The following is an 11,226-nucleotide window of genomic DNA, read 5'->3' on the forward strand; positions in this document are numbered from 1 at the left end:
TCTCCAGCCGGACTGTAGGTTGTGATATGAAATCCTGTAGCCACTCAGCTTGTGTGGCAGTCTGTCCTTTCAAACCTAAAGGAAGAGGCTGTCTATGCTAACAAGGGACAACTCTCTCACATGAGCAAAGTCCTTGGTGGGGACAGACCCTGGGTTACTTTCTGGAGTCTTTCAAATTTAACATTTTGACCTCCATATGAGATAGGCTATACCATTATCACTCCTGTAACAAGATAAATAAAAAGCTATGACAAAGAAAAAAAAAAAAAAGAAAGAAAGAAACAATCAAAAGCAAGTAGGACTCTTAAAAATCCATAAAATCATTATGCCGTTTTAACCAATTACAGGTCTGCTTTCAGTTAAAAAAGTGCCAAGAGCCAACCACAGAAATGAGTCACAATGGAAATTTAATTGAAGACTGCCCGCCAGCATCCATTGAAAAGACTATTTTGAGAGAGCTTTCAGAGATTAGTATTGAAGCCATATTTGATTTACTTTAGGGACTGTTGCATTCAGACTAGTGAAACTACTCTCCTCGATGGTATGGCCCCCTGCACTGCATTTTCCTTCACTTCCACGAAGGAAAATGAGGTGAAAGAAATGATTATTTTGCAGGGCTGGATAAATAATTTGCAACACCTGGGGTGCCTGCGTGTCTCAGTCGGTTAAGCATTCACCTTTGGCTCAGGTCACGATCTTGGGGTCTGGTCCATGGGTTCAAGCCCCGTGTCGGGCTCTGTGCTGACAGCTCAGAGCCTGGAGCCTGCTTCAGATTCTGTGTCTCCCTCTCTCTCTGCCCCTCACCCACTCGAGCTCTGTCTCTCTCTCAAAAATAAATAAACATTAAAAAAATTAAAAAAAATAATTTGCAAGACCTGATGCAAAATGAAATTTGGGGGGGGGGGGGTGGCTTGTTTAAAATTAAGGAAAAATGTGTTACTAAAATTACTAAAATATAATCTTTTCTCTTTCTTCTAAGATGTCTTTATTAACCTTTTGACATTTTTCATTAACTTTTTAATGTTGCACTGCCTCAGGTGGGTGAATATACACAGGGTTAGTATAGACCCTCACAGGCACCGAGGGCTCAGCCTGAGCCACTAGACCTATTGGTCAATCTCCCTTTTGCACGCTGGCCACCCAAGCCACAGGGACAGGTGACCTTGAGGGATTCTAACCTCATAGAGGATGGACATGCTAGCAAACTTGATCAGGAGTGGATAAAAGCGTTCCACCCCCCCCCCCCCCAACAAATATGTCACCCATTAAATGCCCTATGAAGCTGACAATCCTGAGTTAGGGCAGCCATCACATTACCATGCCCCGAGATACTGTGGGGTAAAGGCCTATACAACCCCAAACTTCTCCAGGTCCATACCCAGCACCCCCCACCCCACTCTAGGGGTGGAGGGCAATGGAAGAATGTGGGACTTCCCTTACTAATCTGCCCCTGCCCCTGGTGGAGGAAGTATGAGGTGTGATGGGCTTGAGGCCCACAAGGTGGGGACTGGGCTGCCAAGAACTCATGCCAGGGAGGGGGGGAGGGCAGCAGGAGGCCACACCACATGTTAGCTGAGGCTCCGAGCCCCACCTCCTTATGCTCTATTGTCCTATCAGACTTCACTTACAAAACACAAATTCAAAGACTAAATGATTAATAATTCCAAGACAGTGACTACAGAGCGAGGAACCCCAGGTCCTTCTGAGCCCAAGGCCATGTATGACTGCACTCGTCACATGTCCATGAAGCTGACCCTGGTGGAAAGTGAATTTGCTGGTGACATCACAGAGCCCTGATCCTGGAGAGTCTTGGAAGAGCTGTGTGCCTTTGCCAACTCTCCTCCAACACACACCATCTTGTTTCCTACAAAGAACTTTCTACCTCAGTAAGACAAGAAAGGCAAGGCATTGTAGAAAGTTTATAAACAGTATCACTTTCGCTTCATGCATTTACCAACATCCTATCTAGCAGTCCTAGAACTTGCTGAAGACAAAAATGACTTAATTTGGAGTCTGTTTCTAGACAGTGCCATTCTAATCTGAATGTGGTTAAGGCATTGTTGCCAGCAGTCTCGGCTGGGTTCAACGAGAACCTTACACAGATACGGCTCTCTGAGTCCCTTACAACTTGCACTGGACTAGCGCTCATCTAAGCCTCACAGTGACCGTCGTTCCTCCTCTCTTTATGACTCTGTTTCTCTATCAGTATTGCTGTCCAAACCATATCCAGCAAACCCGAGTCATTTACGATGAATCAGTGCGCACATTTGTACCACTATACTCACAGTATCAATGCGGTAGACAATTTTCATAGTGGTACACGTCTGAAACTCCTAATTAAAGACTTATGTGTAACTAATAGTTTTGAAATTCTTTGCAGCTCTGTACATATGGTCTTACGGTTTTAATTCCACCTCTTGTTATTTTGTTGTTGTTGTTTGTTTGTTTTTTGTAAGGTGATGTCACTTCCTTGGGGGAGTGATTAGATATAACCCATCATATTTAATTATTATAATTGTATATATAATCTTAAGTAAACGTGTATTTAATTATGATTATTTGTGTGTAAAATTTCTTGAATACTTGCTACCTGTCAACTATACCTAATCTTTACAACCATCCTGTGAAGTAAGTACTCTCATCGCTGTTTTACATGTGAAGATGCTGAGTTGCCAAGCAGTTGAGTCACTTGCTTAAATGCATATGGCTGGTTGAGAGCAACAATTCTTGAGGTCACACCATTAGCCAGGCACCATGAGAAGTATTCTATATAGGTTACCTTATCTCATCCCTACCGCTATTCTTTGGGATAGGACAACCGTTATGCTCATTTTAAAGATGAAGACATTTGACACTAGCAAGGTTGATTTTCTCAAGGACACACTGCTGTTGCCACTGAGAAGGGCCGGGATTTTACCACAGGCATTTGGACATGAGAGGTGGCGTTTTCATCTATTATGCTATTTGTGGAAGGTTGTATTTGACAAAAATGCTCAGAGAAGTATTTCTATTCCAAACTCCTCTTCCAGAATCTTGAACTCCCGTCATCAAGAGAGGGAGTCAACTCTCGCTCCTCTTGAAGCTGTGTGGACAGTACGACCACCGTGGCAAGTAGCAATGCGGGGGAGGTGATGCTTGCTACACGTCTTTTGTGGCTCCTGCGGGAGGGGCAATACAGCCTCTACCTGGCTTGCTCATGATGCCCATCCTTGGCACTCAGCCACTGTAGTAGACAGAGTAGTGGCTCCACAAAAATGCCCGTGTCCTAACCCCCGAGACCTGTGAATATGGTACAGTATATGGGAAAAGGGACTTGGCAGATGTGATTAAATGAAGGGCCTTCAGATGAGATTAGATTGGATGTAATACGAGGGCCCTTAAATATAGAAGAAGGAGCAGCAAGTTCAGAGTCAGAAGGAGCCATGACCACAGAAGAGGAGGGCTCACAGAGAGGGAGGCAGGAGCATGTCAATCAGAGGAAGATGTGATCATGGAAGAAAGGCACCAAGAGAGGCAATGTCACTGTTTTTGACGATGGAGAAAGGGGGTCAGAAGAAAGGGATGTGGGGAGTCTCTACAACCTGGGAAAAGGAAATGGATTGTCCCCTAGAGCCCCCAGAAAAAAATGCAGTGCTTCAACCCCTGCCTTTTAGTCCAGTGAGCTCCAAGTCGGATTTTTGGCCTATAGAATTACAGGCTAATACATTTGTGTTGTTTTAAGCCACTAAGTTTGTTTTAATTTGTTGAAGCAATGATAGGAAACTAATACAGCCACCCTGCTGTGAGGAAGGGTTTCAACTGATAACCCAAGCTAAGGACTCAGCCAACAGCCAGCGGCAGCCACTAGAGAGTGAGTCAGTGAATGAGCCTTCCTTCAGAAGATTCCAGCTCCTAGCCTTTGAGATGCTCCTGAAATGCCAAGTGGAGCAGAGAGAGCTTCCTCTGCTGAGCCCTGCTTAAATGTTTCAAGGGATTGTCAAAAATACAGAAGCAACAAACAACAACAGCAACAACAACAACAACAACAACACACACACACAAACAAAGACAAATATGAAGGTCTGTGTTACTTTATTCCACGCTTTGCTCAACTAAGAAAACTTTCCTGTCTGTGAAGCAATTGTTGAGTTCTGAGTTTCATAATTTACATATTCACAAATTACAGTAAGCATTAACCTACACCTAACTGCTGAGAATTTCCTATCCTGTTAAAATATTAGACTCATGCTTATGAATAAGAATCTTGAAACAGTAAGCAATAAACAAGGAAGCATGCCAATGGCCACCCTCACAGTAAGAAGAATTACCCTTATCCATGACCCGTGTAGCCCTTGTGTCCTTTACTGGTTATAGCACTACCACAAATATTGTAGTCTTTGAGAAACATTCTATTTAGATGATTCCTGAGATTCATATGAATAGCCAAGAACCTTGATTCCACCATGTACTGCATTCAGAACACACAGAAAACTGTGGAAGGCCATCTAACAAATATAGGTACTTGTCTTGATTCAGAATTTTTTCTTTCTGTTTTTTTTTTTTAAAGAAAACATCACAGGGCTACCATGATCATGAATTTGGCATTGTTATTTTTAGCCATGCATGTGTTTTGTATTTTTGCTCCTCAAAGAAAATATTATTGTTTTGCATCTTTCCACGCTTCATGTATGATATCATCAACCTGAAGCTTAATTTTTGGTCCCTATTATATTTTTAAAGTTTATTCATTGATGCTCATAGGTCTAGTTTATTGATTAAAATTTTTTTTTACTTTATTTTAGAGAGAGAGAGAGCACACAAGCAGGAGAGAGGGGCAGGAGAGAGGGGCAGGAGAGAGAGATAGAGAGAGAGAGAGAGAGAGAGAGAGAGAGAGAGAATCCTAAGCAGGTTCCACACTCAGCACAGAACTTGACAGGGGGCTCTATCCCAAGACCCTAGGATCATGACCTGAGTTGAAATCAAGAGTTTGATGCTCAACCACCTGAGCTACCCAGGCATCCTTTGATTTTTTTAAAAAAAGTTTATTTATTTTGAGAGAGAGAGAGAGAGAGAGAGAGAGAGAGATTGAGAGAGAGAGACCCAAGTAGGTTCCATGCTGTCTGTCAGTGTGAAGCCCAATGCAGAGCTCAAACTCAGGAATCATGAGACCATGACCTCAGCCAAAATCAAGAGTTGGAGGCTTAAGCAACTGAGCCACCCAGGTGCCCCCGGTTTACTGATTTTTAATGGCATATGTTTTCTGTTGTCAACTGACACTTATGTTTTATTTCTGGTTTCTTTTAGCTTTTTATATTAACCAAAAATGCTGTAACCTGTGTTCTTTACACATCTCCGTGGGTACATCTACTAGAATTTAGGGATGAAGTTGATGAGATAAAAGAGATATGAATCTTCAAATTTGACAGATATTACTAGATTATTCTCCAAACAAATTTTAATTCCATCACAGTGCATGAGAGCTTCACTGTTCTATATTCTTGCTCACATCTGCTGCTACCAAACGTTTTATGTTTTGCCAAATTAAATCTGGAATTATATCTAATTGTGGTTTTCCCAGATTATGAGGGAAACTAGGCAACCTTTCGTATGTTTATGGGACAATCCCCCCCTTTTCTGTGAATTACCTATTTATAGCCACTGCCTATTTTTCTACTGAGTTTTGTGTATGTGTTCTCATTTGTAAGCACCTTTAAAATTTTTGAATAGTAATTTGTTTTGTTATACACATTGCAAAAGTCCTCTCCCAATGTTGTGGCATGTCTGTTTACTTTGTTTATGGTGTCCTTTGTGTAACATGTGCTTAAATTTGAATACAGTCCACTTTATAGTTTCTTTAATAATGTGTGCATTTGTTTCTCAAGATGATGCATATATATATATATACATATATATATATATGTATATATATATATGTTTTTTTAATGTTTACTTATTTTTGAGAGAGACAGAGCACAAGGGAGGAGGGGCAGAGAGACAGAGAGGGAGACACAGAACTCAACGCAGGCTCCAGGCTCTGAGCTGTCAGCACAGAACCCGATGTGAGTCTCGAACTCACTAACTGTGAGATCATAACCTGAGCTGAAGTTGGACACTTAACCGACTGAGCCACCCAGGTGCCCCAAGGTGATGCATATATTTTTGAATACATACTTTCTTCTAGACTTTTTTTGTTTTTGATCTATCACAAATTTACTTTTTTTGTGTGTATAGTGGTAAAGGTTCAATTTTATTTTTCCACAGATATTTCATTTCTAAGCATCATTTATTGAAGTACATTTGTTTATTAAAGCATTTCATTATCCTCACTAATTTTTAAAAAAAATTTTTTAATGTTTTTAAATTTATTTTTGAGACAGGGAGAGACAGAGAATGAACAGGGGAGGGTCAGAGAGAGTGAGACACAGAATCTGAAACAGGCTCCAGGCTCTGAGCTGTCAGCACAGAGCCCGGGTCCTCACTAATTTTTAATGGTGTCTCTATTGTATTAAGTTTTCATATACATGTGAGTTGGGAAGAAACTACCGAACCTCTATGAGTTAGCATACACTATTACCTCTGTCTGGAAAGTCCTGTTTTTGTTGACTTGGAAATATTCTACTCATCTATTAAGTCCTAGCTTAAATATCATCTCCTTTGTGAGATGGCTCTCACCCTTCTTCGTCCTTCTCTATGTTGATTACAACCTCATTGCAATATGCATTGCACCATAGATATTTTTTTCACAGCCAGATTTTTAGCTTTTTTTGAGGCTAAACACATTGTCCTGCTATTTTATGCTGTCAAATACCTTGTAGATATTTAATAAGATTAACTAAATGAATACATTAATGAGTGAATCTTCAAAACAGAACAGCTTGAGTGACACTTGGTAAATCTGAATAATTCATCCTCATATCTCTGGTCTCTCTTTTCCCTTGTTTTGCTGACTTTGTGGTATAGAGACTTTAACATAGTTATTACAGATGAAATCCTTTCTAAAAATTGCTTCTTAGGACTATAATTTGTAGAGATATGATCTTACTTATTAGATTCTTCATTTCTGGTTTTTTTTTTCTTCAATAAGTGATGTCTGAGAACTAAATCAGCAACCTTACCTACATGGTGATCTGCTTCATTTGAAAATCCCCAATGCCGTCATGTTGAGAAGTAGACTATAAGCTTCACACTCTGAGTGAGCTGCTCTTAGGTACATATAGCTCCGTAAAGCACACTAAACACTGTAAACTCACCCATTTTTACCTAATTTTGTTTGGATACTCTATAGTTCCCTATCAAATGTAGAGACACCATAAATAGTTATTGAATATTTGCATGATAATATACGTGTGTGTCTTCACGTGCTGTACTCTTGAGGTTTTATAAGATCTAGGACCCTCACAAGTAGTAAAGAGCATAACTGACCTTCTGTACATTATTTCCATCAGACTATACACACCCTATGAAGCAGGCTAGGGATCAGCATTGTCAACGTGACCCTGAGGTGACCGCAGTCACTTGCTTCTGGTATTATTTGGAAGTCAATGTAGACCACCTATGGTAGATATTGTTTTCACTTGCAGTAAATACTCAAATGATTAGCAGTCCTTTATGGCCACCAAATTTGCTATTGACTAAACTCGCTGTACTAAATGCTACCATTGACCGCAACAACTCAAGAAAGTGAAAACACAACCTATATGGGAAAGCATGGTCATCAAAACCTCCTAGTCAGCCAATATTTCAACTGCAAGATTTACCTTAACTTGGGAATGTGGGAGTTTGGATTTCACATTGTTACAGGTCAACAAATCATACAGAGTTAGCTCTGACTGATTCAGAGGAGTCTCGTTACAGCCAGTTCCACACTATCTCTGCACCAGGGTCAGCTGTATCTCTGATACCTCTAATTTGCTTCAGGAAAGAGCCGCTGCTTCCAAGATTTCACTCAAACTATTCTTTTAAGACATCCTTAACAGCCTGAGCTTTTCTCTAGATCTTTCTTTTCCTTATCCCTAGAAATATCCTTTCATCATTGGCTTTTCAAGGTGTTCCGCCAATATAATTTCTAAAATTGGTCTTTTCCATTCCTGCCCCAGTTGATCTAGTAAATACTTGAGTTTTCTTTCTTACTTTCTTAACTTTTTTTTTCTGGTGGATTTCCTTTTTGAACACTTCTTGCCTCTACTCTCCTATGCCTCCCACTTTGCCTCCACACAAAGATTTTCCACTTCCTTTCCCCCTCAGCCATATGGGTTCCAAATTTTCTCATTCTCCTCTGTTCACGCCCATGTTAAAAAAAAAAGAGCTGTTTATCTTAAATTAGTGTTTTAAGTCCCCAACTTACATTCAAATTACTCTTATCTACAACCTCTGTTAGACTCTTCCTCTCTTTAGAGTTCAGTTTCCTTGTTTGTAAAATGAGATGGTTGGGAGTGGTCTATAAGATCTATTTCAGCCTAAACATGACTCTGTGACTCTATGCATCTAACAAACTCTGTCTTCTTTGGTCACTTCAAATGATTACGGCTCATTCACCACCAACTGGCTACCTTTGACTTGTAACATCTTGGGAAGCACTTCGGCTCTCAGCACATTCAGTGTGAACATGGATCAGGAAAAAGAAGAATGAGCCAGTTCTAGCATCAGAGCTGTGCTCCTCTTAGCACAGTGTGAAGTGACCTGGTTGGGAGGATGTGACAAAAGCCCAAGAAACTACCAAAGGGAGACTGGATTAGGATAGTCACAGGCAAAGATGCAAGCTGAAAGGTGTATGATGTCCCAGAAGATGACAACCAGAGGAATTAGGCCAGTGTCAGGGCTTCAGGGAGACAGATGATAGAAAAGAGTAAACAGAAATTTAGAACTCAGTTATCAGACAGATACTTGTCTTCTTTAGCAACATACTTACTCAGAAATTGAGTTTAGGGGTCATGAGGCAAAGTAAGAGGAAGCTGCAAGGCCTGCGGATAGATGCAGAATCAGAGTCAAAGGTGAAAAGTGTAGACGAGAGCATGAGACCAGAGTCCTTAGTCTTTTTGTACCCCCTTCCTTCCCCAAAGGGCATAATTCTGAATGCAATGAGCAGAAATAGATGGACTTTATCTTTAGCTAAGGTATCTGTTAGATTACCTCTCACTAAATTCCTAATTGCATGATGAGACTGCTATGCCATTCAGGGGATACAAGACTACAGTTATGTTTCCTCCATTCTGCTTGGCAGACAGCACAACAGGAGACTCCACTTGGTCTGCTTTAGATCAACTCTTTCTGCACAAGGAGGATTCTTGAAAAGAATTGTCTACTTTCTGAAATGAAAATTGGTAAAGATTATATTTTCCAGAAGTTCGATTCATTGGACAGTCTTTTTAATTTTTCAAAGATGTAAATATATTTTTTTTTTTTTTGAATTAGGACTCTGCATGCTACAAATCCTTCTGGAAAATGGGTGATTGGATTGACTAACTTTAAAGTTAAAACACATTATATAACCTTTCTATAGTCAAGTAAGGTAGCTGTTATTCCTAGATCCACTTTGCAGATGGCGATATGGGGGTTCAGAATGATCAAGTACATTGAAGTTGGTTACACAGAGCAAGAAATGAAGCTGGGATTCAAACTCAGGCCTCTTAACTTTAAGCCCTATGCTCCTTATAGTACATTCCCTGTAGCTTTCACCCAGACTGTGATGTATTTAGAAGGGTGTTTTCTGGCACATCCTTCAACTTGTATGTACTTATTAGCAAATTAATCATAAGAATGTAACAGACATAAAATAAACATCTCGGTGGAATGACTGGATGACCACCTACATCTTCCCTGCCCTTACTTACAACTCCCCTCCCCATCCCCTGCTTAACATTGGGAAATAAGGTTCCCCTCCCTCCCTTCCTTCTTTCCTTCCTCCCTTCCTTCCTTCCTTCCTTCCTTCCTTCCTTCCTTCCTTCCTTCCTTCCTTCCCCTCTCTCTCCCTCTCTCTCTCTCTCTGTCTCTCTTGCAGTCTGCTTTTTACAGTTTGTATGGACAATGGTGCCATATACACTAGAGCTTCCTGGCGGAAGGAAGATCCACTCATCGATCCCTTGATTACACCATTCACTAAATATTAAGTGAGTTCTCACTCCTTCAAGTCCTTGTGTGAGGTACATAACTGGGCATCATAGAATGTTTATGCTAATGGATATAACAGTCTAATCTCTTTTGCTCTGTGTAACTGGAAAAGGTTTCAGAAGATCGAGGTTTGGAGAAAAATTAAGAAAATGAATCTCAGTTCAAATAATCAAAAAGTCCCCTATGAAGACGAAATGGAGCTGATTCTCATTTGGCTCTAAAATACAGTCAAGCATGAAACACATGTTTTCAAATACCAGCGTGGAATGAATGCCATAAATGCCAAAGACATGGTCAACCAGTACAGTGCCTATCTCTCTCCATCAGAGTAAATTAACTCAAGATTGCTTCTATTAAGCCTTACCTCTTCTTCCTGTCCCTCCCTCTGCTTGGAGGAAAATGCCTGCTGATGGCACTTCCTGGCACAACAGCTACTCTGATATTTTCAGCGCATTTTGCCTTTTGGTGCTCCCTTAACTCAGTGACCTATCCGTGCTGGCCAGAGCTGCATTAACCAGGTCCCGCCCGCACAGGAGAAATTCCTTTCATTCATCAGCAGATAAGGAGTTTTGACAAGCCTCTCTGGGGAGCAAAAGGGGAACACATGCACACAAAAGATTGCCCTGTAACACTGAGAAGCACAAAGTGAAGGAGCCAAAGAAAGACCGAAGGAAGCTTTGAGGCAGCCAGGGCAGACAGGGAGTCTGCTATCAGAATTAAATGCGATGTAGTCCAGAGCCCTCTCTCTGTCTCTACCTGCTTCTTCTCAATGTCACTATCGGCCCACAGTTTGATACAAAACAGATCCCCAGAAGTATTCCAGTAACTCCTCAGGACCACCAGGGCAAAAACAAAAACATTCAGGGCTTGACACTTACCAGGGCAGCCTGCCAAGCGTATCACATGTGAAAAGAGCTGCTCGGAGAGAATAATCTTGCTCATGTTCACAAGGCCGGGTGTTAAGTCTGTGAGAACCCAGGGCATTTTCCATCCAGGGCAACCTACAAGGGCTGGGAAAAGCACTTTTCTATGAACTGCCAGAAAGGGCAATTACACGTTTTATGGAAGTAAAGGCTGAAGGAGAACATGAAAGGTCAGTTGGGGGAATGGGGAGAATTAGTCTACCCTCTTGCCTTCGAG

General features: G+C 41.1%; 1 long non-coding RNA gene across 3 annotated transcripts in view; it reads right to left on the bottom strand.

Annotated features, from left to right (window-relative positions):
* LOC132664288 (uncharacterized) overlaps nt 1–10,973 on the bottom strand; it is a 135,972-nt gene extending 124,999 nt beyond the window's left edge. The window contains exons 1-2 of one of the 3 annotated variants that reach the window (XR_009603558.2): nt 10,451–10,973; nt 8,888–8,939 (exon numbers count right to left, since the gene is read on the bottom strand). This is a non-coding gene — a long non-coding RNA (uncharacterized LOC132664288). The remainder of the gene's footprint in view (nt 1–8,887; nt 8,940–10,450) is intronic. The other 2 variants (XR_014136595.1, XR_009603560.2) reach the window with 2 other exon arrangements.
* Between the last annotated feature and the right edge of the window lie 253 nt (nt 10,974–11,226).

This window comes from Panthera onca, chromosome F2 (genome assembly GCF_046562875.1).
Source record: "Panthera onca isolate mPanOnc1 chromosome F2, mPanOnc1 haplotype 2, whole genome shotgun sequence".
Classification (NCBI taxonomy): Eukaryota; Metazoa; Chordata; class Mammalia; order Carnivora; family Felidae; genus Panthera; species Panthera onca.